This window comes from Pistacia vera, unplaced genomic scaffold (genome assembly GCF_008641045.1).
Source record: "Pistacia vera cultivar Batoury unplaced genomic scaffold, PisVer_v2 Contig1029, whole genome shotgun sequence".
Lineage (NCBI taxonomy): Eukaryota > Viridiplantae > Streptophyta > Magnoliopsida > Sapindales > Anacardiaceae > Pistacia > Pistacia vera.
This window is the reverse complement of record NW_022195060.1, coordinates 82,688-98,331: the sequence shown is the minus strand read 5'-3', so window position 1 is coordinate 98,331 and position 15,644 is coordinate 82,688. Positions and strand designations below refer to the sequence as shown.

The 15,644-nt window shown below is 39.1% G+C and overlaps 1 pseudogene; it reads right to left on the bottom strand.

The window, feature by feature from the left end:
* Positions 1-9,202: 9,202 nt before the first annotated feature.
* LOC116123461 lies at positions 9,203-15,212 on the bottom strand (annotated as a pseudogene).
* Positions 15,213-15,644: the final 432 nt, after the last annotated feature.

Genomic DNA, 15,644 nt, shown 5'->3' with positions numbered 1-15,644 from the left:
TTGGTTTTGCTTAAGTTTGAGACTCTCATGAATGTGGTTTGCAAGGTGAGTTAGTTCTAGCATTTAGGGATGTTTTGTGTGTGACTATCCTATGACATTTTTGAGATCCCCAAACTCTAGAACCTATTTGATTACCACTTGAGGCGAAATCCTAGACGACACATGACTTAAAAAATTATTTAGGCCATCTTTGGACCGTTTGTGCCTTTCAAGCCAACCCTGTATTTTATTATCTCTTGTTACCCTTTTGTGTCAATATTGAATTCATATTAGCCTTGATTTTCTTTCATTTAGCCCATAATAACATAACCTTTTAACCCTTAAACACACTACTATACCCATGATTTTTAAGAGGATTTAATATGAATTTATGCAAAGTGAGAGTGTTTGTGTGTGGCTTAGAGTGTTTTTTCAAAATTTTGAAGGGTATTCAAAAGAATGGGTTGGAGGTTATGGTGTATTGTGAATATCAAGGTAATAAGGGGAATGATTGTAATATCCATGCTTCCTAACTACTGTTTTAAAAAAAAAAAAATCTGAAAGAAAAAAGAGAAAGAAAAAAAAAAATGAATGAATCAAGGAATTATGGAAAGTGGGTAAATGCAAATGTGGTTGGGAAGAGAGACGCAACAAAGGTTCGGGAAGTTTAGAGAGAATGTGATATGTTTTGAGCGATTATGTTGCAATAAATAAGTAAGATTAATCCTCTTATTTTGTTTGATTCTTTTCTGTTCTTTATAACCCCATAGCCTAGCCTAAATGTTACAAGCTCAATAAAGTCCTAATGGTCTAAAGTTGTATGATTCTTCTACATTAGTGGAGAGTGGTTTGAAAACTAGGCCTATGGAGTTTGTAGTTACAAAATTTTATTCATATTTTATAATTATTGGGATCAATTTTTTGTCTATGGATGTTGCGTATGGAATTATTTCTGGTGTTAGGATTGACAAATTGTGGATTGATGGATGTTAGAGAGTTGAGAATGAATGTGAGATTGATGTTTAGTATGTTCCTAGATTTAAGGTGATTGTTCTCTGTGTTGCTTGTGTATGTGATTTCTAAGACATTTACATGAATTAGTTTGGAAAATTTTGTTTTATTTTTATTTTATGTGTGAATGTTTGTGTGTTAGTTAGGATTTGTTGCATGTTTGTGGGTAGCATCCCTGTAAACCCTCACGAGACTATAACTCATCCACTAGGGGAACCTAGGGGTTTAAAGACTTATTGCATACGCTAAATGCAATCGTGTCAACCTACGGAAGTGGTTTAGTTTAGGATAGTTAGAACTAGATTATATTTAGATCGCTTCGGCTGCTAGGGACTAGCAAGAAACTGGTTGGGGGTTGTGATGAGTGCTTGATAGCACACTCATAGTTAGTGATTTTAAAGGTATTTTGTGAGGGAATTTGGTTTAAACCGCTTAGTATATTAAATATTAGTGTTGATAGCTAGCTTTTTACAAAAAAAACCAATGGTGCCATCGAATCAATTTCAAGCAAAATTAACATTTAGTATGAGTCGTTTCAATTGCCATAACAACACTATAGTACTTCCAATTTTTTTTTACAGAAAAAAAATATTGATTTCCCTAGGTTAAAGACCATTCACCCAAGATCTAAGGGCGTCTTTGTGGGAGGACTTGCTTGGGATATAGCTGAGGTAGTTTTATGAAAAAAACATTAACAATTTAAATAAAATTTATTTTGTAAATTGATTAAACATTATATTTTAATAATATTTATGCTTTATTTAAATTTCTTTTTTCATCAAACTCTCAAGCACCAATGCATGCATATTTGACATTCCTTTTGAAAGGTTTAACTCGTAGATTTACTTTGGGAAAGATAACGATAGGATCTTATAACGTATTTCAAATCACATTTTTTCCATTGTTTTCCCGAAGAAAGACCATGAGCAATATTGCCTTTAGGAAAGTTTGTGGGAGATCTCGTAACATAGGGGCCGTTTGGATCGGGGGTATATAAGAAAACATGGATAATCTTTGTTTATTTTGGAAGATTCCTGTGTTTGGTTTGCAAGTAATAAAATATTACAGTATTCTTTTATTGCAAATAGTGTTTACCGTTGGTAATATGGAGAATAATCTTATTACCTTGTTAGGGGGTGTTATTAAAACATTACCAGGGTAATCTGATTTTTCTACCCATTTTGCCCTTAATTAAAAACTATTTCGGACACAATTGCCCTCAAATGTCTACCAAATGACAATTACCCAAGCCCCCTATATTTGAGAAATTAGCTAAAACACCCCAGCCACAAAAAATTTAAAAGTTAACAAAATACCCCCAACCACCTAGGACCACCGCTGGTGTCAATCATTGTAATGGTGCATGACCGGCGGGATTTGGCCGGTCATGCACTGGTAAGGCCTTTTTCAGCCATGGATCATACTGAAAATGGTCAAATCTAGCGTTTCTATGACCGTTCACAGCCAAAGATGTGGCCGTGAAAAGGCCAGATCTTTGGCCATGAAATGGCACGACCACATCTTTGGCCGTGAAATGGCCATAGATTTGGCCGTTTTCTAGTCATGGATTTGTGATCCATGGCCATTTCCGGCTTTACTAACGCATGGCTGGCCATATACGGCTAGTCGTACGTCATTCTGTCAACTGCCAGTAGTAGCTGATAGTGGTGGCTGACTGTCGGCAGTGGCTTGGGTGGGTGGGGGTGATTTTGCTACATATTAATGTTTTATATGGCTGGGGTGTTTTAGCAAAATTTCAAATGTAGGGGTTAAAAGAAATGATTCAAAAAATAATAATAAAAAATACTATTCTACTAATATTTAAAAAGAAGGGCAATTTAGTAATCTAAATAACATACCCACCCATTTATCCTCCCAACCAAGCATATCATTCACCAATTTATTCGAACCAACCAAACACATTTATTAAACATTCCTAGTAATCTTCAAGGTGATCTTTCTTTCTGTTAATATAATATACCCCTATATTTAAACATTATATGATCCAAACGCTAGAAATATTTTATTTAAAGGATAATTCTTAATTACTATGATTAATTTTATTCACAAGTAATTTGGGGGTACAGGTTTTCCTTTCAAACATGATTCTTTTTCATTTTATTTATAAACTGTAAATTGTTTTAGAATGGAACTCTTTTACGTACATACATTCTTTGCATGCAACTCAAACGTATTAGAAACTTTATTATTATACCTGCTATGGATCTTTAGGGAGTATATTCCATTACGCACATTATAAAAGATAAAATAGAAGATATAAAATAGTCTATGGGTTGTGTTTGGTTTAGGGAATGTTGTATTACTAGGAATGTTATAGTGTTGGGAAGATAGATTATCTTGAAGATTACTGGATATGTTTAGTGAAATGTGTTTGGTTGGTTGGAATAAATTGGTGGGTACATTATATGAATATTTTTGGTTTGGAGGAATAAATTGGTGGGTATGTTATGTAATTTACTAAATTGTCCCTTTTTAAATATTAATATAATATTATTTTTATTATTATTTTTTGAATAGTTCTTTTAACCCCCTACATTTCATATTTAGCTAAAACACCCCAACAACAAAAAAAGTTTAAAACTTAATAAAAACACCTTCACCTACCCCAACTATTGCCGGCGGCTTGCCACTAGCATCGGCGGCAGCGAAAGTGGAATTTGGCTATGAAAGGCTAGATATTTGGCCTTGAAATCGTTTCAAGGCCAAATATCTAGCCTTTCACCGCCAGATCTAGCTGTTTCAGGCCCATGGCTGGAAACAACCTTAGTGGCACACAGTCGGCTAGATATGGCCGATTGTGCACCATTCCACTGTCGTCAATAGTGGTTTTCAACGGCTGGCAGTGGTGGCTAGATTCAACCACCACCCTTGGGTAATTTTTTTTTAAATTTTAGGGGATTTATGTCCTAAAAACTTTGTATATAAGGATAAAAAAGTCAATTAGTATTATTGTAAATTGTTTTTAAAGCAAAGCCATTATTGTCCAAAAATTTATTAATAAGGGGTACAATTGTAACAAAAATAAGATTACCAAGTCCAATCTTCAACATGCTTAGGTTGAGCTGGAATCTAGCCGGACGGAATGGGAGATTGAAAGGTCTTCTTTGGTAAAGAGGCCTGAGGCTCAAGGCTAGCAAGGCTAAGTGGGAGGCCAAGAGGATTGCTTTGCTGGCAAGGTTGAAGTAAATGGCCAATAAGGCCATTATCAAGACCCAAGCCAAGCTGATGGAAGAATTTCAGTAGGGGAAACATGACGAGTGGGACCTGGAGGACGAGATTGAGCTATACAAGTCTTACTTAGCAGATCTAGTGAGAGGCGAGCAAGATGTGCAAAGAAAGGTAAGTGCCGACCTGGAGCCAGGAGGAGGAGAGGTGGTTCCTCCGAGTGAAGGTAAGGCTGTGCCGAGTGATCAATCCGAGCAAGATTCTCCTACGGAGCCGAGTGATCATGTAGCTCCAAAGAATAGGGCAGAGCAGTCTGGCAGCCTGGATGATGGGATCGAGACTTAGCTTGATCCTTTGTTTTTGATTTGTTTAAACTCTATTTATTTCTGTATTAGTGCCAAGTGCAACTTTTAATGTAAACGTACCTTGATGCTTAACATCCCAGTTTTATCAACGGGCGAGACCTCGTTTTCATGTCTTACTATCTTTAAGTGTTTGTTTATGTTTGGTTTTTTGTGATCTTAGCTATACGAGGCATTTAACCAAAAATGAAAGGAATGACCCTTCTAGCCCTTGGGGCGTTTTTTCACAAATAAACAACTTGACACTTAGAAATTATTGAGTATACCTCGATTTATTAATGAATAAAGAGTACATAAATTTGCCCTGGAGCAAAGTTTACTTAAAAGCATTAGGGGGAGTGGACAGGCCAACACATACCGCTATTGTTGATGAAAATCTCCTAGGTCCTAAGGGTGATAGAGCCGAGCCGAATGCTATTAGAAGTGATAGACTTTTAGGTGAATCACGTTCCAACTATTGTTAATGTCTCGACCTTTTGGTGTTTGCAGTTTGTATGCTCCCTTTCCAAATTCCTTGGTGATCCTACATGGTCCCTTTCAATTGTGGTTGAGCTTATCGGCTCAACTTCTTTCGTGTTCTGAAACACTTGGCGTAAGACCTAATCACCAACTTTGAAGCCTGGCTCGAACATTCTTATTATAGTGCTGAACCATCTTTTGTTTGTAGATGGCGTTACAAAGGAGGGCCTGATCTCTTAGTTCATCTGCGGTGTTTAAGTTGTGGCAAAGTTGCTGCCCATTGTTGTGATAATCCATCCATTATAGCCAAGCCAAGGGGACCGAGACCTCTGTGAGAATGATTGCCTTTGAGTTGTAGGCAAGGGCGAAAGTTGTTTCTCCAATGAAGGATTGAGCTGTGCAATAGAACAATAATACCCCGGGAAGTTGATCTGCCCAAGCCCCGTTGGCATTTTGGAGCCTTCTTTTCATAGTTTGCATGATCGTTTTGTTGGACGACTCGGCTTGTCCATATGCTTGGGGGTAGTGCGAAGTGGAAAAACTTAGCTTGATCCCCCACATCTTGCACAAGTCTTGGAAGCTGTTGTTGGTGACTATTTCCTTCGGTAGGCTGAACCGACATATGATGTTCTTCCATACAAAACTCTTCACCTTTCGGTCTCTAACTTGAATGAAGGCTTCGGCTTCTATCCATTTGGTGAAGTAATCGATGAGTGCCAACATGAATACCTGCTGCCTTAGTGCGGTTGGAAACTTTCCTACTATGTCTATCCGCCACTTCATTAATGGCCAAGGGGTGAGGATGGAGTTGAGCCATTCGGGTGGAAGGTGTGATACCTGAGCAAAACGTTAGTGATTATCGCAATGCTTTGAGAATTTGGCCGAATCGATTGCATGGTAGGCCAATAGAAGCCGGCCGTGAGTGCCTATTAGCGAGGCTACGTCCCCCAACATGGTTGTCACACTTGCCTTTGTGGAGTTTTGTGAGTACGAACTTTGCTTCCTCGGGGATGATACACTTGAGGAACAGTCCTGAGAAGGATCTCTTGAGTAGATGACCGTTATGGATGGTGAATTGAGGGGTCTTGGCTTTTAATCAGCGTGCTACGTTTTTATCTATTGGGAGTTAGTCATTGTCTAAGTAGTGAAGGATGGGTGTCATCCATGATTCATCAGGGCCGATCGGTGATACCTTGGCAGAGTCAATCCCTATGGTTGGTGCTTGGAGGTGAACCAAAGGAATCATTATTGGTAAAGGTGATTGAAGAGCCAAACCGAGATATGCCAAAGCGTTTGCATGAGAGTTCTCAGACCTTGGGACTTGGGTGATGGTGATCTCCTTAAATGCCGATTGAAGTTCTTTGTCTAAGCTAAGGTAAGAGATCATCTTTGTGTCTAGAGTTTGGTAGGAGCCTTGAAGTTGATTCACCACCAACCGTGAATCAAACTTGACTTCTAGTTTCTTGATTCCCACTGCTTTTGTGAGGAAGAGGTCGATGATCAATGCTTTATACCCGACTTTATTGTTGGTCACCTTAAAGTCACACCATACGGACTATTGTATGATGTCCCCTTCCAGGGAAGCAAGGACGAGTCTTAGCCTGTTGCCGTTGATGCTACTCGAACCATCTATTGATAGGATCCACTTGGGCGATGCATGGTCAGTTAAGCATAAGAGCTCCCTCTCTGCCTGATTTGAAGTGTTAAGTTGGTGATGAAGCTAGCTAATAGTTGAGATTTGATGGCGGTGAGATGTTGGAAGGAGACGTCAAATTTGTTCAACTCTACTGTCCATTGAATGAGCCGACCCGAGAGGTTTGGTTTGTGGATGATCTTTTTGAGGGGGTAAGAAGTCAAGACCACGATCGGGTGGCACTAGAAGTATGGTCTCAGCTTTCTGGCCGTAATGATGAGAGCGAGCACAAGCTTTTCAAGCTAGTTGTATCGTGTCTTGGCGTCTAGCAAAGACTTGCTAGTGTAGTAGACAGGGAGCTGCTTTCCTTCTTCTTCTTGGATCAGTACAACTGAGATGGCCCATTTAGATACGACTAAGTAGGTGACGAGCAATTCCCCTGTTTTTGGTTTGGAGAGTACAGAGGCGATGTTAAGTACTTCTTTAGTTGGGCCAATGCTTCTTCACATGCTGGGGTCCACCTGAACTTCTTGGACTTTCTTAGGGAGGCGAAGAAGAGATGTCACTTATTTACTGACTTTGATAGAACTGGTTCAGTGCGACCACCCTTCCAGTAATGCGTTAGACATCCTTTATGCAGGTAGGAGAAGGAATGTTCAGGACTTCATGGATTTGTTCAGGGTTAGCCTCTATGATGTGTTGTGTGACCATGTAGCTGAGGAACTTTTCGGAAGAGATGCCAAATGGGCACTTGGTTGGTTTAACTTCATGTTGTACTTTTGCAGTACCTCAAAGGCTTGCTTGAGGTGCTCGAGGTGCCAGTCGACGATCAACGACTTCACCAACATGTCATCGATGTAAACTTCCATGAAGTCTCCAAATAGGTTGGTGAACATCTTATTCACAAGACGCTGATATGTGGCACTAACATTTCTTAGGCCGAATGGCATCATTTGTAGTAGTAGATACCTCTCTTCGTGATGAAGGCAGTCTTCTCCTAGTTGTTCGAGTGCATGAGTATTTGATTATAGCTGGAGAAGACATCCATGAAGCTTAGTAACTCATGTCCGACAGTAGTGTTAACTAGCATGTTGATGTGGGGTAGGCAGAAGAAGTATTTAGGGCAGGCTTTATTCAGGTCGGTGAAATCAATGCATACTCTCCACTTCCAGTTCTTCTTCTGAACGACCATTACATTTGCTAACTAGTCTAGGTACTGGACCTCCTGAACGAAGTCGTTGCTTAACAACTTCTCTATCTTCTCGTTAATCACTTTGTTTCTCTTTGGAGCGAACTTTCTTTTCTTTTGTTTCACAGGTGGATAGTCTGGGTCGGCGTTTAGTTCGTGTACAATTGCTTCCGGGCTGATCCCTATCATGTTGGAGGGTGACCAAACAAAGCAATTTTGGTTTTGTTTTAGGAAGTCTATGAGCTTCTCTCAGATGTCAGGTCTGAGTTGAGCCCCCACTTAGGTCTTTTGGTCAGGGTGGTCAAGATGCATTTAGATCTCATCCAGCTCGTCCATAGCTAGTTGGTCAAACTCGGCTCCTACCACCGAGTGGGACTGTAGCTACTACATAGTTTCCTGCTTGGTCTTGAAGGCGTTCTAATACCAATCCCTTGAAGCCTTTTGGTCCCCACAGATTTCTTTTATTCCCCACTTAGTTAGGAACCAAATAGTCTGATAGAAAGTGGAAGGGATGGACTGCATGTCGTGGATCCATAGCCGATCGAGTATCACATTGTAAGGAGATGGGACTCCCAATATCATGAAGGTGGTTTAGAGGCTGACTCCCTCGGCATAGATTGGCAAAGTTATCTCCCCTATCGTGTATTTCTGTTTCGAGCTGAAGTTGATAAGTAGGGTAAACCCGCAGATGATGTTTGACTCATCTATCCCCATGATTTTAAGTGCCTCAAGGAACATGATGTTTGTTGAGGAGTTGGGGTTGACAAGGATCCTCTTGACGAGGATGTAGGCTATCCAAAGAGTGACAACCAGAGCATCATGATGGGGGTTTAGGAGCATCACCACTTCATTGTCAACAAACTCGATGGTTAGGTTGGTTGCCTTCTATGAGGGTGGCCTGGAGGATTAGACCTCAAGGTTAGCTACGGCTCTTGCGTGATGTTTCGCGAACGAATAACTCACATCGCTTACTTTTGATCTGCCAGAGATCACATTGCACAACCTATCTGCGGGTAGTACTTTTGGTGGAGGTGTAATCTGGTGATCTTTGTTTGCCAAGGTGTTTTTCCCATTGTTTGTTAGGAAGTCGTGGAGGTGACCCCTCTTCAGTAGCTCTATTACCTCGAGAAGGAGGGCGATGCAATCAGCGATGACATGTTCGTGGTCCTTATGGTACTCACACCATTTGGTGGTATCTCGTTTAGCCCTAGTGTGTGGCAACTTTGCGGGCCATCTGACAACTTTTCCCATCTCTTTCTTTATCGCCACAACTTCAACAGGTTCAATGTTTAGGTTGTAGTCTGGCATCTTATATCAGTGTGGTGGGACTTGAGTCCTTTCGTTGTGCAGAACTGGATGACAATCCATTAGTTGCCTATTATCTCAGCGGTGAGGTCTCCTGGGTTGGTGGTACGACTCGACGGGACGATTGTCTTGTCGCTGTTCAACTCTTCTAGAATGGCGGTCTTCATAGATAGAGTGTTTGATGGGATTCACTTCATCCTCCTCCCATCTTACCTCTCCTAGAGCTTGAGCTAACATATCTTCCATGGTGGGACAATTGAACTTGGTGAGCTCTTTGTACAACTCACTGTTGGGGAAGAGCCCCTTCCTTAAGGCATCAACGGATGTCTCTTGATTATAGTACGAAATGTAGATCTTTTCTTTATTGAAGCGACCCATGTAGTCTCGCAATGTCTCTCAGTGTTGTTGATGTACCCTATAAAGGTCACTAGATATTTTCTCAAGTCTCTTGTTGCTGGCAAACTACTCAACGAATGTGTTTGTGAGTTGAACGAAGGAGTAAATTGAGTTGTTAGGCAAGTTGGTATACCATTGGAGGGCTAGTCCCATGAGGCAAGAGCCAAAGCTCTTGCACATGCATGCTTTGCGGAGATTGTTCAAGATAGCTGCAGTGAATATCCTTTGTTTGTATGATGCTATGTGGTCATCCGGGTTGGTGGTCCCATCATAGAGCTTCATATTGGGGAAGGTGAACTTGTGGGGTATCTCTATGAGGGCTATGACATCTACAAAGGGTGAGTCGGTGTAGCTTTGAGGTTGGATTTTCTTAAGAGGTGTGGACATAATGGGAATGCGTTGGATCATGACTTCCATCTCGGATAGTCTTTTGGCCAAGGATTGCTCAAGTGGTGTTGCTACAGGAGTGTCTAGGTTGTTTAGGAAATGAGGAAATATGTTGGGGTTGATGTGTATGGCTGAGCCAAGAAGGATTGTCTGACGGGTGGCTCATAAGGTAAAGTTTTTTCAGTTTATCATATGAATGTATACTTTATTTGGCATGATGATGTTAACGTGGTTTCATTGTTTTTGAAATAGGCTTATGAAGGTTCTTAGAAATCAGAGAATGTTGGCTTGTTTCAAAAGATGTGATCTCAGATTTGAAAAAAGAAAATGAACATGTGATTTCTGATGTTCGCAAATTGGAAGAACAGTTGAAAATATCAAATGAGGCATTTGAAAAGGTCAAAACCAAATTGAAACACTGTCAAGAATCATTTAGAAATGCTAAACAGTCTTTTGCAAATGAGCAACAGCAAAAGGAAGTCTTTAAAAAGAAAAGTAATGAATTGTCTGAAGAAAATGATAACATCAAATCTTTAATTGCACAAGCTGAGAAAGATAAAGAAGAGGCTTATGATTCTATGTCAGAAATGTTTTTGGCCACCAGAAAAGCTTGTGTCAAAGAATTCAAGAACAGATTTCCAAATGAAAATTCTAGTTTTTGAGAGACAATTGTGTTGAAAAATGAGAAGATGCCGACTAATAGAGATTATATTGACTGCAATGTTGTTGTAACTTTCTCTGGTCCACTTAATGCTGCTTCTGTAAATTTTTAAACCGTTTATTAAATATTTTGATAGTATTTGCCAATATTTTGCCAATATTTGCCACGCAAATGTTTACAGTCATGTTATTTGATGCGTGTTTACTACAACATGCAAAAATAGCAAGTATACTAGTCGCAAAAAGTAATAAATTGATGAGTGAGTATCGTTCCCACGAGGATAGTGTTACTAATTACCGATTTTTCTAGTTTAAGTCCTAATTGAAGCAACAATATATTAGATTGATGGAAGATTAACAAACTAAATATAAATGCAAAACCCAACAACTTAACTAATTAAACAATTCTAAAACAAATGCTAGGGTGTTGAATTCACCTAAATACGCTAACCCAAATCATAGAATCTATTACCCAAGTTCTAATTCCTTGATTGAAAATCGAATTCCCTAAGTTGTAAAACATACATTCTCATGCTACATTTCCCTACTTATCCCTATTAAGCTTCCGCACCCAACAAAATGAAGATTAATAGTTCAAAGGATTTTAAGCTTTGTGGAATTCTATCTAGATTTCATAGATCGCTAAACCTATCTCTAGCGTTTGCTAATCTATGGTATTTATCCCAAGAGGCACAATCACAAATCACTTCTCAGTCTCATTGTGAACAACACACATTTGAATGGTGATCAAGCATCCAAAAGACATTAAGCAAAGAGATAAACACTCAATCATGAAATTAAAACTCAAAGTAATTCAATCCATATAAATTTGAATCATTGTATCAAGATTACATCAAACCCTAGCTAAACAACTCAGTTCATACTCAAAAACGAAATAAAACAACAAAAACAAACTGAATCAAGATTCATCATTGAAAAGCAAGCAAAAGATGGAGAAATCTTCTCTAATTTGAAGCCCAAATCTTCAATAATCTTCTCCTTCCATGAGCTGCCTCCCAAATCACGAACCAAGCCCCTTTTCTCTTCCTTTTCGCTCTAATTTATACCTCTCTCACTTAAGGACGAAGCCCTAGCAAGCCAAAACGCGTCGTTTTATTTTTGCATCTGACGCAGGTTTCGCCGCGGCGAAGCTTTTTCCTCGCCGCGGCGAAGACTTACAGGCCCAATTTGAGCATGATATAGTTAGAATCTGGAAAAGTGTAAAACATATGAATTGTAGCCCTTTCAATTATCTTTCTGGTCGTTCAAGAATCAGCACAATCCGAGGTCTACAGATCAAGTTATGGCAGAAATACTGAAGCACGTCCAAAGACGTTTTTCTTCAGTTCCCAGCGTCCTTTTCACGACTTCAAGCCAAGTTTTCACCTTTGTCCAGTCAGAATTAGGAAAAACCCAAAACATGAACGTTGTAGCTCTTCTTCTTAGCTTTCCAAAGCTTCTAAATTCAGGTTATTCCGAGTTTTCAAGCTCAAGTTACACAATTTACGCTCAAAACTGTCATTTATGCTAAAAATCATCGTTTAGGCCTACAAAGACAAATTAATAGAATTAGGTAGCAATTATGGCCCAAATTGTATGAAAAGTATCCTAAATCCTATCAAAATTCAATGCAAAATCATAGTGTAAAATACGCTTATCATTATTATTACGGATGTGGAAGCATTCAGTTGATGCTAATTTTTGTGTATACGAAAGAAAGTCTGCAGCCCATGTAATGTTGCTTTTGTAAATATTTAAAGTCTTTAATAGTACTATTGATGTTAAATATCTTGACGATGTCTAGCCAGCTAAGCGACAGAAAAATACTGCCCAAAACCCAAACAAAGTGCATGGGAAAGAAAAGGGACGAGCAGAGAACTTAGCTGAAGAAAACGAAGTAGAAGAAGCAAAACCCAAGTTTGAAGAGCATCCAAATGACCAGCACATCAAAGACTCCACCACTGGAAGAGCCAAAGTATACATTGACAAGTGTACTGCATTTTTATCAAACCTTAACTTCAGGGCAAGTAGAGATTCTCTTGCACTTCAGAGAGAGATTGCTTTTTATTCTTTTTTAACGCTGGACAGGCAAATACATAGAGATAATTCTGATGGTTTTAAATTTTTTTTAGACAACTTCTGAAGATCTGAAAAAAATTCTTTAGCAATGTTGGTGGGGTTGAATCTGTTCAAATTCTGTAGGACAAGTTCACCGAAAAGTCAAGGATATGACTCTCTTTCTCTCACTCATTATTTGTCAATGTTCTTTGTGCTTTATGCTTCAAATGAAAAAGGGGAAGCTATCCACTGGACCTTCCATGTGCACATCAGTCTTACAGTCAAATCCTTATTTAATATTGTCTAACCATTAAACATCAACATATGTATGTATAATGTGGACTGTACCACAAAAATTAGCCATAAGAAACTAATTTTAATGCTTCAAGGAGATCAACATGGCTGATGCTTCAGGGAGATAGAAACTGCTAATTGCAGTCCATTGTCTTTGATCAAATTTCTCAAAGGTGCTCACTGAAACTTCAATTTGATTTCTTCATTTCATGCAGTCAATAAATCATTTAGTTCTTACACTTTTGGTTTTAAGATGACAGTCTCAAATAAACCTACAGAAGTGTCGAATTCCATAATTATTGTAAGATTGCTTAATTTTCTAAGCATAAAGAGTCTTAAGTGTCTAAGAGCATATTTTTTCATTTTGCTAGCAAGGGATATGCTTAGGAGACTCAACCATAGTCCCATACAGATTTACCCATATTCCAGCTTGCCTTTAAACTGTAGAGCATCTGTATGGGACCGTTGCATACTAATTTATAATATCCTCTGATTGATTTTTGAAGGGCCTCGCATATGTGGATTTTGCCGATGATGCACACCTTGCTGCAATTGTAGGAAAGAACAAAAAATGTTTATTAGGAAGAAGATAAGCATTGCAAGATCAAATTCGAAGCAAAAGAGAAATGATTCTGCTGGTCATGGGGCCTCTGGAGAATATGGTAGGCTAAGTGGAATTATGTTTTATCTTTGTTATTACTTGTGTGTGTTTGTTTGTGTGCAGTGTAGTCTATAGACGTTTGTATGTTTGTGTTTCCCAATTCTACCTTTTATTTTCTTACTCTTTTGGGTTAAATGGCAGCGCAAAGTAGTAATCAGACTTTCAAGGGGTCTAGAGTGCCACATTGTGCTGCTAATAAACGTAGTGATATCATTCAGGTGAAAGGGAGGAACACATTTGCAATGCCAAGGAAAGTCAGATCACTTTGTGTCCCCTCGACAAATCCAAAAGCCAGGGAAGTGGAAGATGAGAAGCCGAAGTCAAATAATGAGTTCAGAGAACTGTTCCTTAAGAAGTGAGGTTTGTTCCTGGGGTTACATGTTACATGTTAACTAGAATAGCACAGTAATTGACAAACTTCTCTTTCTTATAAAAAACGTAAGGTTTTGCCTGCATGCACCCAGCAAAGCTCTCCATGTCACAGCATCTGGTTCATATTCCATCTCATGTATTAACTTTACTGCTTGATCGAGCTTCCCAACCCTTCCAAGAAGATCAATTACGCAGCCATAATGCTCTTTTTTTGGTTCAATCCCATAAAGCTTCTTCATAGATTGGAAGTAATACAACCCATCTTCTACAAGCCCTGCATGGCTACAAGCAAATAGAACACCAACAATTGTAATATAATTTGGTTCTAACCCTGAGGCTTTCATCAACTCAAACAATTTTAGCGCCTTTCGGCTGTCTCCGTTCTGTGCCAACCCTGTAATCATGGTGCTCCAAGAAATCACATCCCTCTCTACCATTCTATCAAAACAGACTTTGCACCTTCCAAGCTACCACACTTGCAATAAATATCCAAAAGTGCATTGTTAAGTATCAAATCTTGGTCATACTTCAATACATGAACATGGACTTGTGTCCCCAATTCTAACAGCGCTAATCCAGTACATACCCTCAAAACACTTGTTAGCGTGGCCTGATCCGCCATAAAACCAGCCCTCTTCATTCTCTTGAAAAGATTCAAAGCCTCATCACCATCACTATTCTGGGTAGACCCTCCAATGATTGAGTTCCAAAACAACCAAATCTCCAGTCACCATCTCATTAAAAACACAGTGCATTGTTTAACTCACCCCATTTGGCATAAACATCAATCAAAGCACTCCTAGCAAACACATCATAATCCTAACCAACTTTAATTATTCCATAATGAAGCTGCCTAAGATTGAGTAAACAAACACAAGATCTCAAAATGGAAGAGTAGGTGTACATATTTGGTCTAACACCTTCTCTGAGCATCAGAATAAAGAACTCAAAAACCTTGTCATTCATCTTAGCATTACAATAAGCCCATATCATTGTTGTCCAAGAAACAACGGTTCTCTCAAGCATTTTATCGAACAATGTTTTAGCGTCCTCCAAGAGATTAAACTTCACGTACATATTAATCAAAATGTTGATTAAAAACATTTAGGGTTCGTACCCTTTTGAGAAGACTTGGTTGTGAACGAGTTTGCCTTCTTGAACAGCGCCATAGGCCAAGCAACACTTGATGAGCTCAGAGTAGGTGATGGAATCAGCATGAAGGCCATGGATTTGCATGGCATCCATAGCTTTGATGGCTCTTGGGAGGTTTCTTTAGTAGCAGAATCTGGTGAAATCATCAATCAAAGCTGATGGGTTGAGCGCTTTGCTAGAAGAATCATTCGGTGTGGAAGTATAACATCTATAAAGTGAAGTTCTTATGCATTTCAGCTTTGAAATGGCTTTCATGGCATTTCCCAGTTAAAGAACCGATATTTTCTTTTCCTTTTGCCGATTATAATTGAAACTTGGAACAACTGAACTGTATGTATATATATGATTCTTAAATTCTTTGCCTACTGAGAAGGGGTTTTTTTTTTTTTTTAAAGCCCCCATGTGTTTGGTTATTTTTTTGAGTGTCTGTTGGTTTTGGAAATGAGACCATAACCCCTGTATGTTTGGTCTTTCTTTAGTGAGCAACTGCTGGTTTAAGATATACACGTTTAACCCCGTGTGTTTGACTTTTTTTGCAGT